General features: G+C 37.6%; 1 pseudogene; it reads right to left on the reverse strand.

The window, feature by feature from the left end:
• Positions 1–1214: 1214 nt before the first annotated feature.
• LOC148407616 (uncharacterized) overlaps positions 1215–17257 on the reverse strand; it is a 37696-nt pseudogene continuing 21653 nt past the window's right edge.

Consider the following 17257-nt stretch of genomic DNA (forward strand, 5'->3'; position numbering starts at 1 on the left):
GCAATGATGGGAGGAGAGGCCGTCTTGGCTGCTGAATCTGAGTCTCCAGGCCTCTGCTATCACTAAGAAAAGATGGCTGAGCCTCTAAGGACAGATAAAGTCATGAGCGGTGCCCCGTCAATGACATTTATAGTAGGCTACAAGCTCAATGTGTTCAAAGATAATGGCAGAAAATGGCATTGTCTGCTTTAATGTAATTTACGAAGCAAAACCTCTATCTTTTCAAGTAAAATAAAGAAAAATATAGGCGCCAGCAAGCCCACAACCCTTGTGTGGGTGGATGGATGCTGTCTGTAAACATATCAAGTTGTGATTACAGCTGACCTGAAGGATAACAATAAGTAACAGTTGTTTTGAAGTTTGGATCTTAACCTTGCAGCTTTTTACATAAAACATGTTGAACATGAAATGCAATAAATTAACATTACAAAAAATTGTATTCTCTTTCCGATCTGATGGCACAGACATACAGATGTATAAATAGACACTGTTGACCTGGGGTCACCAACCTTTTTGAAATTGAGGATTACTTCACCTAAGTAATGATCTAATTCATGACCTATAATAATGTCATCACAATAATAGCTAGCAATCATTTATTTTGTCGAGACATTAATAATGTTATACAATATTTAGGAAACACCTCACCTCACACTTTTCTTCACCCGTTCCAGCCTGCTTACACATGCTTCTTCACTTCTTTTCCACCATCTCCATTCGTCTGGATTGTTGATCTCAACTACTCAAAATCCTCCACCTTCTTTAGCTTTTCTCACTGTAACTTCACATTTACTCTTGGGCCCCTCTCATTCACTTATACTCTGTCCTGCTGCAGCTATCCTTCATTCCTCTCTTTTCCCGGACAAACCTCCACCACTCTAGCTTCTCACAAATTGTCTACTCTCACTACAGATCACAATGTCATATGCAAACATCATAGTTCATGGAGGTTCCTCTCTAACTTCGTCTATCAGTTTGTTCATCACTATAGAAACAGAAAGAGGCTCAGAGCTGATCCCTGATAGGGTTCCACCTCCATCTCAAACTATTCTGTCACACCAACAGTACCTCATCACTGCCTTGTCTGCACAGGACAAGTTGCTCTTGAGAGTTGTTCTTTTTCTTAAAAATGAGCACCAGCACACTTCTCCTCCATTCTTCTCACTATCTAAAATCATGTTAAACAACCCAGTCAGAAACTCTACTGCTACCTCTTAAAGGCACCTCCATACCTCTACAGGTATAGCATCAGGGGCCAAGTGCCTTGCCACTTTTCATCCTTTTCAATGCTCACCTCACTTCATCCTTACTAATGTTTGCTACATGTTCCACCACAGACACATCTACTGCTCTTTGTTCTCCCTCATTTTCCTCATTCATTAATTTTTCAAAGTACTTTGTTCATCTTCCCATCACACTAATAGCATTAATCAGGCTGTGTCCATCTCTATCCCTATTCACCCTGACCGCCTGCATGTCCTTCCCATCACTGTCTCTCTGCCTTCCCAGCCTCCTAACTCTCCAACCTATCATGCAAGTCATTGCAAGCCCTTTGTTTGGGCTTTGCCATTTCTACTTTCGCCTTACATCTCCATGTACTCTTGTCTTCTTTTTTTGATCCTCTCAGTGCCCCACTTCTCCTTAGCTAACCTCTTCCTCTGTATATACTCCTGCACTTCCTCTTCTACCATCGTATCTCCTTATCTATTGTCTTTCCAGATGACAAACCAAGTACTCGCCTACCTATCTCTCTTATTGCTTAAGCTGTAGTTGTCCAGTCAGTTGGAAGTCCCTCCTGGCCAGTATCAATTCCTTCCTAAGGGTCATACAACACTTCCTTTTTTCGGTTCCACCATTTTGTCCTCTTCTCTATCTTTGCCTACTTCATCTTCACCATCAGAATCATCCTACACACCACGATCCTATGCTATTTGGCAACACGATCACCTACCACTACTTTGCAGTTACCTACGTATCTCCTTAAGATTACATTGTAAATAGGTTTGATGCAACACCTTTTTGATTTTGTGTGAAATATGAGTTATTTTGGTCGTTATGTTTCTATCCCAGAATTAAGTCCTGACCAGGCAGGACTGGTACTCGGAAAGCAGCAATGATCAGGAATGCTCAGAAGCTGACAAGCTGACCCCCAGTCTTGGTCATACACCTAAAAGTACTCTCCATGTGGTCCATGTTCCGCAAACACTTCTCAAAAGATGCAAACAATTTTCTCCAGTTTCAACAATCCTGTCAATTAACTTGTTCAACTGCATCGTTTGTTGTCTGGCTATTCTTTCACCTACTACTACTTTGCAGTCACTGATCTCCTTAAGATTGCATCATCTACACAAAATGTAGTCTATCTGTGTACTCCTGCCTCTTTCTTTATAAGTCTCCCGATGTTCATGATTCTTCTGGACTCATAAATACTCATAACAGCCGTTTGCATCCTTTTTGTAAAGTCAACCACCATCTGACCTTCTGCGTTCTTTTCCTGAATACCAAACCTATTCATCATCTCTACATCACCTGTTTCCTGTGCCAACATGTCCATTTCAGTACGCAAGAATAACAACTCTCTCAATTCTAGGGATGCTTTGGATCAATTCATCAATGTCCAACCAGAAATGTCTTTCTCCTCCAACTCACATCCTACCTGTGGGGGATACCATCTAACAATATTAAACATTACACTTTCTATTTCTAACCTTAGACTCATCACTCCATTGAATACTCTTTTAACCTCCAGAACGTTTCCAACTACGTCCCCTTTCAAGATTATTCCTACACAATTTCTCTTTCCATCTACACCATAATAGAATAACTTGAATACTTTGGTTAACAAAACGCAAAAACTTATTCTTGATAATAATTTTACATTCTAATGGTTTATGACAAAATCTAGGAGATTCTTTGAGAATACCCAGCTGGTTCTGTGGTTGCAGTAGAGGAAAAAAAAATACAATTATAGCAACGTAGTCGGCTCATTTCCTTTTAATTGAGATGCATCAAAGGGGTTGGTCTAATCGTTAAAGAGAAGTAGATCATTGGCCAAGAGACATTTTGTCATTTATGCAATAATGATGGAATTCTTTAGAAACTCCTGGCTTAATTGTACAAGGGACTTCCTGACCTTTTTTTATTTTAAATTTAGCTCCTCAAGGTGCCTTTGCAAGGTGAATCATGTGAGTAATGAGATAGAAAAGCAGTCCATTAATTGACTTTCAACAAATTTAGATCTGCAAGCTCAACATATCTGTGTTCTTCTTTTAAAAGTGAATCACCTTGGTTTTTCAAATTATAAATGTTACCATTACATTAATGATCATGTCTATATAATCATAGGATTGGGGTGAGAAATGAGTACTCACAAGGCAAAGGGCACGGCTTTTCGATCCCCAATGCTAGAACTCTTGACTAACTTCATTTCCAGATGTGGAGCATCACTGATTTGACAGTTTTGGGCTGTCGTCCTCACAGGTGATGGCTCCCTGATAGTAGTGCGGTATGCCGGACAGACATTGTTAGTGGTGCTTGGCGTTGGGGGTGGCTGGTTGGTCTCTGTGTTTCTCTTTTTGGTGCTCTTCAGGGCATCTCAGTAGGGCTGACAAATTGCCCAAGGTCAGTCAACATGTGTATGGTAACTTGTAAACTGTGTCCCCACCGGATGCCTACACTGCAACTCCAGATGTTAGATAACTAGCATGCATGTGTGAAAGAGTTTTTTCACTAACCCTTCTCTAAGACACACCTATAGATTAGTAGCTTGATAGCATTGATGCCTTGTCTATATGTCGCTGGGGTTCTTGCAAACGGAAAGTCTCCTTTTTGCCCTATTTGCTACATGTGGCCAGGCTTTTTTTTTTTTTCTTCCATCCAAATTTAATGTTTAAAAAACCCCGGTCAGAGTGAAGATTTGCCCAAGCCTCCTGTTTCGTGGCCGCATGTGACCAGCTTCAACGTAGACTTGTGTCATTGCGCTACTCTTTCTTTTTTTTTTTTTTTTGACATATAAACATTAACAATGGACATATCATTAACCATTCTTTGTCAATATAACATAGTATAACACATTAACAAACATAATACACCAACACATAATTTACAAACAATCAGACATTCCAGATAATTATAACATCCTTACAACGAAGAAAAAGTGACAGACTTCATTTAAACAAATTAGAATAATTGTCCAGAATCAATTTCCTTTTCTTATTTTTTACAAACTTAAGAGACCCAAAATAAACATCAATTTCGTCCTTGAAGATTTCAAAAGAGAGTGAAATAAAAAAAAATGGCTTTGTAAATGTGAAATTTCCCCAATAAAACAAGGAGACAATATTGCAAATGTCCTTGTCTTTATATATGAAATAAGTAATTATACTTTTATCTTGGATTTTAATTCTGTGATTAGTTTTTTGAAGAATAAAATGTTCTATTTTTTCCCATAACTTCACACTGAATGAACATTCATAAAAAAGATGAATCACACTTTCTTGTACAAACTTACAAAATTTACATGCCTCATCTAATTGGGCAAATCTTAAAATATATACATTTGTTGAATAAATATTATGCAATATTTTCAAATGTATTTCTCCGACTTTATTAGTTATAAAAAACTGTTTTCTCCGGGGTACTATTTTCCTATGATTATGCAAACATTTCCTAATTTGACTATTTTTACATTGTTAACTCATAAAATCAACACCATCGATATAAAATATCGCATTCGGCGTTATATGTATTTCCTCATCTCTATAGCTTTTCATTAATTGTAATTATGCCATTAGGTATACTCTTGACAACTAAGTTAAATACTTGTGACTTAATGGGAAATTTCTTCTCTTATAAAAAAAAAGTCTCATAAGTAAGTAATTGGCCATTTGTACTAAATAAGTTCTTAATATAGACAATCCCATTTTCCATCCAATGTTGCAAACGCTACTCTTTTTCCTGGTGAAGAGGCGGATACTAGTGATGTCATTGGCGGAAGTTCTTTCTGATTGAACAGAATTGGTAACACTACTGCCTCCTAGTGACTGGGCATGCTTGTACACAAATTTGAAACTGTACTATGCGGTTTCATATATACGCGACTTATTTAAATCAAGAAACAACAACAGCGGGTTACATGTAGACAAGGCCTGAGACAGCCTGCATTATAAACTTTCTGGAGAGTCTACTTTTTTTTTTTTTTATTTAGGCTCTACGTAGGTACTCCCAGTAGTACAGCCTATTGGTTAAGTCTTGTGTATATTCCTCAAATGACGTGTCTGACGACACAATAGTTGTCTGGCCAATGTCAACATCAAATTGCAGAAAGGCATTAGTATAGATTTGCAGTGTTCACTGTTTCACTTTTATTTAGAGGTTGACACTTGCAGTGCTTTGAATAGTAGCCTGTGATCATTGTGGTTGCTATCTTGGCTAGTCTAGTTTAGTTGTAAAGTTAATATTCGGTGTGAGATGGTGGCCGAAGGCTTTGTAGGAGTCCAGTCAGTGAGACTGCTCTCTGTGCTTCTGCCCTACGGCTTTATCGGTTCAACAAAATATGTCTTGCTAGCTAGAAGTCAGTAAGGACCATGATCCTCAATTGTGTTATTTCAATTTAATGTGTTTTTTTGTTCTTTTTTTTAATAACCTGTATTGTGTTATTAATCTATCAGGTTGTCACTGCCTGGTATACACTACATTATGTGGGTATTGATGCAATTGGGAAAGAAAAACAGACTATATTGAGTTATATTAAAATGACTTATCGCCACATATTTATGATAAACCTTGCCCAGTTATGCTATAAATCCCTATCATAACAGTCATACACCATGTACACGTTTTCACCAGTAGATATTCTATAATAAACAATTGCAGAGGCAGTGAAGCATTTCCAAACTTCTGGATTGCAGGAAAATTATTCAACCATAACAATCATACAGATTTACCTTTCTGCATGATCCTCCCCCCTCTTCCTAATAATAATCATATCCATATGCAATTAACACCTATAATAATTGGAATAGGTACACAGGACCAGACCTTTCCTCAGAGATATTATCACTTCTGATTGTCATTAATAATCACTGTAATTTTATTTGGTTACAAAAAGCACACAAAATGGAATGAATGTCCAGATTTACATAGAAATTGATCATTGCTCCAGTCTTGGCTGCACACAACATGTCTCTTCTTCATTTACTGTGTTTTTAGGTGCCATGTGCATCTGTTCTTTTGTGGATGGCCACAGAAGAACCATAAAATGAGTAACATGATAATACTGCTTTAATTACCCCTTGGTCAGCCCACTTACAAACCTATTGCCGCGGCAGTCAATATCCCCAAAGATCCATTCATGCCTTGGCTGATGGTTAACTTGGGAGCCTTTGCTGAGTGCTTTAGCCTAATTGATATCCTTATTTAGCAATGAGCCAGTGGGAGGCAGAGGAGCTTTAAATGGAACAGTTCAACAGGCAGCAAGCATGAGAATCCAAATCTCTGACATCACCAACCTGGTTATCTGCCAAATATTTAAACTTGATAAGGACTTTGAACAACCTGGAATAACTTTCTATTGTTTTCATTGATTCCTTTAGTCTTTACTTCCCCCACAGTCTTCAAGTCATAAAGCATATGCTGATCATTTGAAAACCCTTGTCAAAGGATGAGCACCATAAATGACGGAACAATGTCTTGACAGTTTTCCCCAGGTCTGGAGTGTGTTTTCATATCATTCTAATTTGTCAAGAGTGATATGTGAGATGTATGATTTTCAGTATCATAAAAAGTTGTTTTTTTTTTCCCTAGTTACTGATCTTTGTGATGTGGCAAGGAAGCATCACCCAGTTTAATTCAAAGTGTTTACATTTTCTGAATCTTAAGTAATGAGCAATCAATTGAGAGGCACAATAGCAACTGATTTTTCCAGGTGATTGCATGGTAACATCGTGTAAATTATTAGGTATGTATACTTACCGATGTATAAATTTATGTATACGTGTATGTATGTATGTTTTTGTTTTGAAGATGAACATAGTGGTAGTGGTTGTACTCCTTTTAAGACCGGCAGTACGCTTTGTTTCAGTATGGGATATTTGAAGGCTTCTGAGACCCAGCCCATTCATTTGTGTTCACTGCAGTGGACTTGGTTTTTGACTAATTCTAGCCCACCCTATTATGTCGTTACTCTAGTATGTCATTGTGTGCTTAATTAAGTACATCCTGGTCTTCCCAATGATGTCTCACGTGTTTCGGTGGGATGCATTTAACTTTACCGTCTTGCTAAGATACAGTGAAGACACAAAGACATAGGATGGGATTCAGGGAGATACCGTATTTATTAGTTTCTTTCTTGAACTGCATAGTTGACAAAAATGTTATCAATCAAAAACGAGGTATAGCCATTTAAGGGTGAGGATAAAAGACAGGTAATATTCGCAACGCACATTTCAAAGGGTTATGGCAAACATACTATCTCCTTGGTATAGTGTTAATCATGGCATGAAGTGCAAAACTATTGGTACAGTGGGCCTTGACAAAAGAATGTACTGTAATTCAACAAGTCCCATAAAGCTATCAGAAGCAAAGGAAAAACATATTCTTCTTTTAAATTGGGTTTGTAGGTCTCCCCTTCTGCTTGTCTCCCCAGATATGTCTCCCTTAACAGCTCAAAGTAATTAGCAACAAGCACATACCAGGTAGGGTAGCTGCCTAACAGAGATTCAGTAGCAGGCAGACCTTATCTTTAATTTGAGATGGTGAACAACTCTGTTGGGGGCTCATGTGGAGCTGGGAGCAATGAGGTAGTTGACTCCCAAGGTCGCTTCACTAACACAAAGTATTTTAGGGACAAAGCATATCCATATAACTGGGGTGCCTTGCAACAGTTCAATGATCTATTTCAAAAGTGTCTTTGTTACAAGCGTACCGAATTTTTAGTGCTGTTTACTATAGAAAATAAAACTTTCAGGATGACTTCCATTTATGTACAGACTGACAGTCTTTTCTAAGTGTTCCAAACTTTTGAGTAATGCCACCTAAAATCCTTTAAGGCTTGCTATTAATCACAATGGTGAACACAGATAAAAAAGTGACTCCCAATCTTGGCTAAGTGCTGGTAGGCTATTCTTTATGTTGTCAAAAAGAAGAAGAGCATAAAACCTCAGTCAATAATGACATATAATATATTTGACACATAAACAAGGCTCACCATCCTGGTGAATGAAAGTGTCTAGGTCTAATTATGTTGAAATTTGGAAGGAGGAAAACCTTTCTACTGACTCAGGTATTTAAATATAATTGCTTTAGCTTAATTTAGCTCTCAAATAAAATTGTGGTGTGACAATAGACAAAAGTCCCACGACCCAAAAGTTGTATAATTTGGACATTATTTTTAGGGAATGAATCCTCAGAAGTTGCACAAAGCCACAGTTTGTAACTCAAAAGCATTCACAAAAATCACTGGTTATATGTGACAAGTTGATACACATTCAAACCAGTTCAACAGCTGTGCTGATATACAGTAACCATCATGACTTGCTGTCAAACATAATAGGGGAGCACTTGGGGGGCTATTTATGTGATTAACAATCACATAACAAGAGTAGCTTTCAGACCAAAAAGCCTGGGAAAGCATGGGTTTATGGTCCAAGGTTATTGAGTGTGGCCCACAAATTTGCTTTCGCACCCAGCGTCAGAGAGGAAGGTAGTTAAAACAAATCAGAAAGATTGTGTGTGTCAGCAGAGGATAAAAGTGCACACTACCCCTTCTGTCCAACAAGTGGCGCTAACTAAAGAAGCTTAATATCAACCAAGCAAGATAACAAACAAAAGAAGTGTTGTCATTTGTTGCTACCTACTGCACAAGAATTGAGGAAAAACTAGATTTTATTTATTTATATTGAGCTCAGCTAGTTGATACGAATAAATTATCATACTTTATTAGAGCTGTGTGATCCACCAACAAAGCTATGAGTCGCTGACAGAACGAGCGCCTTTGTATTCTTTATGATAGAAAGCCTTGTAAAACTACCTGTATACTGAGTGAAAAGGACCATCTGGACTGACCCCGATCTATAGCTGTAAACCTGCTACAGTTGGTGCTCATGCAATGAGCTGATGCAACTCATTGTTTACTCTTAGCATTTCCTTTGGTTTAAGTAAATTTCTGTTGAATGCCCTTGCCCCTATTAATATTCAAGAGAGCCTGGGCAATCTAGCGACAAAGCTACGAGTCACTGACAAAAAGAGCGCTTCTGCACAGATCTGCTGGAGCCATCCATCCAGCCTGATGGTAATTCCACCCAGTGCCCTGATCACCAGTGGTGACATTGTTTGGCTGATACCCTTAGTTGTAGATTGAGTAACTACACCTATAATGCCCACCCTTCCACAAAGTTGGGAAACACTTGTAATGCATCTTTAAAACCTAGTTTTTCAAACAATGGTTGATAACTTCAACTGGAAGTGACACGTATGGCTTACAAACCATATTAGTAATGAGTATACGTTTTTAATACTATGAACTTGCTGCACTCTGAAGTTTAGCACGTATGCCTCACATGCCTTCCTGTGTGGCGTCTTCGCCTCTGGGTGCCCTGCGACTGGCTGGCAACCAGTACAGGGAATACCTCGTGTGATACCCTAAGATGCTGGAGTTAGCTAAATCGTGCCCATGACGCTTGTGAACAGGCGGTTCTTCTTCTTCTGACCTTTTAAAGGATGTTTCCTGGCACTTTTCTCCAGCATTCATATAATCCACATGGTCCTATCCTCCCAGTACTTCTGGTTCTTTTAAATTGATAGCAGGGTTGATAGCAGGGATTCTTAGGGTTGCGGGTGTGCTGGAGCCTATCCCAGCTGTCTTCGGCCAATCGGCTGGATACACCCAGAACTGGTTGCCAGCCAATTGCAGGGTACATAAAGACGAACACCTAAGGTCCACACCTAAGGACAATTTAGAGAGTCCAACATACCCACCTTAAATGTTTTTAGAAGGTGGGAGGAAACCTGAGTGCCTGGAGAAAAATCACACGAGTGCAGACAGCACATAAAATTCTACACAAACAAAGGCACAATTGTCACAATTGTTGCGTATGTGGGGTGGATGTTCTCAGCAGACTGCCACTATAAGAAGTCGGACCAAAATAATCCAGCATTGTTCAAAAGCCCCAATTTAATGCTAGGGTAGCACAAATGTCCTTCTAAGGCAGGGGTGTCCAAAATTTTTGCAAAGAGGGCCAGATTTGGTGTGTTAAAAATGTAGGGGGGCCAGCCTAGGCAGGCGTTCTTTACATATAACAGCAAGTAATTTAAATACATTTCAGTGAGCTGTTCTGTGTTTAACATTTGATTTTTTATTTTGATTTCAGCTATCTTAAGCATGTGTTTTGGTTCATTTGAAACATGCATATCAAAATTGAATTGACATTAAATATTGAAATTGAATATTCACTTAACCACTTTTTCTAACACTTTAATTGACTTTTTTGTAACATTTGAACAGAATTAATTGTACTCTGGGTGCAAATTACTATTGAAACGTAAAAATATCTATAGAATATTTATAGAATTTTTAAACACAATAACAGAGAAATGAACAAGTAATAGTCATATCAACAAGTGCAGGGCTCATTTAAAATATGAAATTAGTAACTATAAATGTTGATTGGATTTTTAAATGGTTATTATGGATGCACAAGATGTCTTGTAAGTGAGAGTCCGATTTAAGTTATTATTTAAGTTCATAACCGAGAATGTCTTCTCACACAAATACATTGACCCGAACAAGCTTAGCATTTTCTTAACAAATGCTCGAATCTCTCGGAACTTATCCAGCTGTCGGTAAAAGTTGGCGATATAAAGCTGCTGGTGCTGACCGGGGCTCTCTGCATCACACTGCAGCTCAACTTTCCTTCTTTTGTTGAATGTCGCCATTTTAGAAAGTTAGGAGCTCATACAGTCAATTAGTCATACACTAATTTGCTGTTCCTAATTAAGCCTATAGATGGCAGCATTTAGCACACGCAGGTAACAGCGCTGCTGCCCAATGTATTAATTTTCCATGCGGGTCAGACGTTATTGTTTTTTTGACGGAGGCTGCGGGCTGGATGGAAATTGACCACGGGCCACATTTGGCCCCCAGGCCGGAATTTGGACATGTCTGTTCTAAGGGGTCAAGAGACAGCATGCAGGACAGTAAATCTAAAAAATTATCTTTAGTTAAGAATTGGAGCATCCCTGACATAGACGGGAGGGCAGAATCAAGGCTAAAATTGGTTATTATCCCGCTGTGCTTTATAAGATGGATCATTGATAAACAATAACAAATAAATAAATAATTTTGCAAAAGAAATGGCTGTACATATGTCTCCAAAGTAAATTTTATATTTTTATAATATACATACTGAATCTTCCGAGTCAGACATAATAAATAAAGCCAACAACAGCAACATTTTAACATTTTTTGTCTTTCTATTAAAACACTTGCCACCATCAGCATTTATCAAGTACTTTGAGTACTTTTGACATTGTTAATTCAAAACCCTTGCAGCCGATTACTAGTAGCAAGTTTGATGAATAAATTTATTGACCAGGGATTATGTTCAAAGCCAGACTTTATCAGGTAATTATTGTTACCATCACTAATAGTCTTGATGTCTAGATGAATGTCTAGATGAATGAACAAATGATCGCAGGGAAGCACATCTGAATCTTGTCAAAATTATTCTCAAAACTGTATTAGTGACAAAGGTAAGAATAACTTTGAGCATATGTAGTGTAGCTAACAACTACTACTAGGTGCTTTGTCTGAGGAAAAAAAGTCTTCCTGCTATAAATGATAACTGAATGTATATGTAGAGATGTGTACTGTATCCAAACACGGCAGGAATGTTTTTTTTTTTTTTAAGGTGTCAAATCCCATTTCGCTAAGCGATCAACATTTTCAATAGACCTATCTTGTACAATTAGACCATGAGTACAGTAAGGAGGCATCATGTTTAGTCCACTGTTTGGAAGGCATTAAAACACCCATAGAAACTTGACATGAATGTTTTTGTGCACAGAGAGAGGGGGTGGGAGAGGGAGAGAGAGAGAGAGAGAGAGAGAAAGAGAGAAAGAGAGAGAGAGAGAGCTGAAAAAAATAATGTTAAGATCAGTGTTGTAAACTAAGCAGGTTGCTATGCGCTGAAATGCTAATAAGCTTCTTGCCTTTCTGTCGTGGGTCGGTTAACAGGTGTTGGCTCGTTTTGATGATTCAAACACATGCTGTCTACGATCCTTTTTTAATCATTTTTGATAGGCCTCCCTCCCTGCCATTTATTTATTTTGTTTGGGTGGCTCAGCCCTTCTAACTGCACCACCTTAAAATTGATGTCTGCCTCAACACGCCTGCTGCATTCTGAGCCAGCAAGGTGAAACACAGTGATGTAAAACTCTATTTGATGCTTCATTATTACTACCCTTATTGCCCTATTACTGTTTTTTTTATTTTTTTTTAATGTCTACTTTATTATTTCCTCTATTACGTGGTGTGTAAGTCTGCTCCGGGAAGTGAAAAGAATAAGAATTTCTTTTGTAGTGCTACTATACATATGACTATAAAGAATGCTGAATCTTGAAAAATTGAGGGCAATACTATATGTGAAAAGGATAGGAAAGATGCATAAGCAATTCTGAAGGGATTCAAATTAGGGGTGTCAAACTCATTTTGGCTCAGGGATGGAGGAATGGCATGGAAGAATATTTATCCTCATATGGGCTGGAACGGGAAAATCATGCGATACTGTATAACTAAAATACAATTAGTGTGAATTAATTGTCAATTTTTGCTTTACACACTGCCCTGGACCAAATAGCCCCCGTATAGCAGGGTTCAACTGTAAATATATTGTCAAAGAGTAAATTAAATAAAAGAAAAAAAACAAATAAAGTTAAAATTACCATTAATTACCTTTTGGGTCCTCAATGAATCACAATGTAGCATTTTAAGTTGCATAAAACAAATGGAATTTTTCTATGATCTTTTTTGCATTTTTAAAAAAAAAAAAATAAATATTTTCTATGAACACACAATAAATAAACAATCAAATACAATGAAAGACAAATATCTAAGGTTAAGAAAATGTCCCAATTAAAATCTGTCGTACAGCTTTGTGAACTCCAAAGACTTGGAATTGAACAAACTGGTGCTGAGTTTCATTCTGGAGAGTGGGTGTCATCCACATAATAATAATCATTAAAAAATAAAGAATAAAAAAAACTCTTGAAGAATAAGTCATGGTGTCTTGCCAAATACATTGGAGCTATTGTATGTGCTAACAGCTGAGCTGTAAAGAAAGTACAGTGAGCCCCCGGTTTACGAACTCCCTCTTTTATGAACTTTTCATCTTACGAACGTGAACCGCAGCGTTTTTAGTCCCCCTCTTACGCACAAACCTTTCATCTTACAAACAATCCAACAACTAAAATAACTATTCTCGCATGTCACGGTAACGCCGATATGCTATTGGTCTTATAATGTCACAGTCACTGTCTCAGTCACGGTCTCAGTCACGGAGATGCCGATATGCTATTGGTCGATTAAAGTCACAGTCCCGGTCTCAGTCACGGAGATGCGTATATGCTATTGGCCGGCGTCACGTCAATGCCGATATGCTATTGGCCGAACGCCTTCATCTAGCTTGATGGCACAGCTGGTCGGTGTGTTGTGAAGACTTTGAAAACTTTATCTGTTAGACATGGCTTCTAAAATTGCAAGTGGCGATAAAGGAAGAAGTAAGAGGATGATGACAATAGAAACCAAGCAGGAGATAATAAAAAAATACGAAGGAAGCACACGCATAGTTAACCTTGCTAGTGAGTATGGCCGTAACCGCTCGGCAATCTTCTAAGGGCAAGACTTTCCCTGCCAGGGGACGGACCTCGGTCAACAACAAAATGGAGAGACTTCTTCTATTATGGATTAAAGAGAAGGAAATCGCCGGTGATATGTTCTCGTTTGAGAAATTTCTCGTTTAAGAAAAAAAAAATACATTCTGCGGGTCGTCTTTGCTCCCCTTTGCCTCCACCCAGCTCAAGTCATGTCACCCCAAAGGTAAATGTCATTTTTCCTTTGTATATTTATGTTATTTAATTTAACTGTACAGTAGTTTATGTTACTAATTTTTAATATGTGTATAAAGTCGTGATGTTTTTACCTAAGGTTTTTGCACGCGTTGCATACATTCACTAACCAACATAGGTTTGGATTCCCCGTCGTTCCTAACACGGGGGCCCACTGTATTTGTATTAACAAGAGGTGCCTCTTCAGTAGTCTAACAGTTGCAAATACATTTCTATTCTACAGTAGTTTAATTGGATACATTTTCTAGCCAATTTGCAGGCACATGTGTTGTTGCCAAGCCAAGAGAATTGCTTAGTGTAGACAGCCAACCAGCTCTTGAAGGAGTCCTATACCTCTTCCATTTACAAATAACGGAGGCCACTGTGCTCATTGGGGCCTTCAAAGCAGCAGACATTTTTCTAAATCCTTCCTCAAATTTGTCCTTCAAGACAATCCTGTCTCGCAGGTCTTCAGGCAGTTCCTTTGACTGCATACTTGGTGTTTGTGCTATGACAGGCATGGTCAACTGTGGGACCTTATACAGACAGATGTGTGAATTTCCAAATAATGTCCAACTGAATTTACTGCAAGTAGACTCCGATTAAGCTGTAGTAACAACTCAAGTATGATCAGTGGAAAAAAGGATTCATTCAAGCTCAAATTTGAGCTTCATGTTAAAGGCTGTGAATACTTAAATAAATGTGATTTCTTGGTTTTCTACAGTATTTTTGATCAATTTGTGTTCAAAAATGTTTTTCACATTGTCATTACGCAGCATTGTGTGTAGAATTTCAAGGTAAGAGATTAATTTGATAAAATTTGGAATGATGGTGTAAGACTCAAGTGTCAAACTCAAGGCCTGGGGTCCAGATCCAGCCCGCCACATCATTTTACGTGGCCTACGAAATGCTGATTTGTCTTCAAGTCGCTGACTCAAATGCAAGTTGTCTTCAACTTTAAAAACTCTTAAAAACTTTTTTTTTGTTCCCAATCTCTCTTTTCAACATTGTTTAACGGCCTCTGATTTTAAAACTATGTAAGTGTGTGACGAACTTTAAAATTTGACTTCACGTGGCTGAAACTATAACTACAATAAAAATAATTTTACACTACTGGTGTAAGATGACAACATCTCAGCGCTGTGAATTACATATATAATAAAACGCAATAAAACGCAAAAATATACAGCCCAAAACCTTTTTGTTAACCATAAGCTACAGTATTTAGAACATGTACTGTATATGAACTGGAAAATGCAAAATCATGGTCCAAAAGATGAACTGTTTATAAAAAAACACCAATACAGTACAGTACTTAACTTCAGTGTGATACACTGTACTTTATTTTTAATGTTGAGTTGTGACCTTCTTGGGGATAAAAATGAGTTTATTTTTAGTTGTGTTGGCTTCATTTCTTGCTTTATGAAAATGATTGCCATAATTGATTGATTGATTGATCATAAAGTTGTGTTGCTAACTGCAAGTAACCGTTGAATGTCAACTGATTCTTGTGCGTCGAGCCAGAGGCAATTTCCTCTGAGATGGTAAATTGCCAGAATACTAAGCAAGAATTGAATCCTTGCTTTTTCAAAGCAAGTGTCTCCTGCTACACTCAATCAGATGCATTTCACGGTCACGGTCAATTCCGTTTCTGGACGCCATGGTCTATAAGACGTAAATGAATGACATTAAAATCATTTGTAATTACAGCCAAACTCATTGAAATAAAGAGTCACTTGCATGTTGCCGTTTTGGAGCCGATGATTTATACAAAGGAGGAGCAGATACTTCTCCGTTATATGGAACGGGAATTTTGTGTGTTACAGCAAAAACGGTCCTCCGAATAGGTTCTGCATTACCGGACATTCCGTTGCATGGAGTCGATCATTAATGTAATATAATGAGAGAATTTAATGCATAGGTTTTTTGTTATTTTTTCCAGGTTCATGAATTTTCATTCGACAGAGGTCCATACTTATATATATACTTATATATATATATATATATATATATATATATACTTATATATATACTTATATATATATATATATATATATATATATATATATATATATATATATATATATATATATATATATGTAAAAATTTTTGTTTATTTTTTTATACACACAGTGGGCCCCCAGTTTATGAGATGAATCTGTTCTGTGGTTGGGATCGTAACATGAATTTGCTGTATGGCAGGCAATCCAAACCTATGTTGAATAGCAAATGCACGTAAAAACCCAGGTAAAAACATAAAAATTTAATATACATTGATATCAAAATAGTGTACTAAATGCTACTTTTATAAAATATACAGTATATGTATAAAATTAAATAACATCATAAATAAAAAATATAGAAAAGGTTTAATTTACCTTTGACGTGATGTAAGAGCTTGTTATGGCCATGTTCCATAGTGAGGGTAGCCTAGCCTTGCTTAGCCTTCTTCTTATTACCGTATTTTCCGCACTATAAGGTGCACCTAAAAGCCTTTTTTTTTTTTTTAAAGCCGATGGTGCGCCTTATAATCCAATGCGTTGCTTATTCATTTTGGGAGTGAATGGAGTTGTCAGAAACCTGGTTTGTAGTCTACTAATAAAGTTGGACTGCTTCTACTGCTGCGCCTTATAATGTGGTGCGCTTTATATATGGAAATAGTTTTAAATTATGTCATTAATTGAGGGTGCACATTATAATCTGGTGCGCCTTATAGTGCGGAAAATACGATACTTGATTAGCTCCAGCCTCATTTCCATATAAATCATCTTCTTACTTCTCTCTTTAACATCACAAGCAATCTTGGGACCCATGGCTAACCAATTCCAGTTTGAATTAAGCAATAAAATGCATTATAAATACGTTGTTGTAAGCACTCACAGGCAAACAAAGCTTTAACTTTCTGCCAGTTTGGAAACCGTGATGCCAATGGCCAATAACCAATAACCAATAGAAGACCAGTATCTTAGGGAGACGTAATGCCAGCATTCTAGTGATATAAGCGTGTATAGAGTACGAGTGCGGTGCAAACTGCAGTCACGCACGCACACTGACCGCTATGTTTGAGGAGGAATTATTGTCCTAACATGAAAAAAATAAACAGGTGACACAGGTGAAAAAAAAACGCAAGCCAGGGATGTATATATATATATATATA

This window comes from Hippichthys cyanospilos, chromosome 19 (assembly GCF_059441005.1).
Source record: "Hippichthys cyanospilos isolate Australia breed blue-spotted pipefish chromosome 19, RoL_Hcya_1.0, whole genome shotgun sequence".
Classification (NCBI taxonomy): domain Eukaryota; kingdom Metazoa; phylum Chordata; class Actinopteri; order Syngnathiformes; family Syngnathidae; genus Hippichthys; species Hippichthys cyanospilos.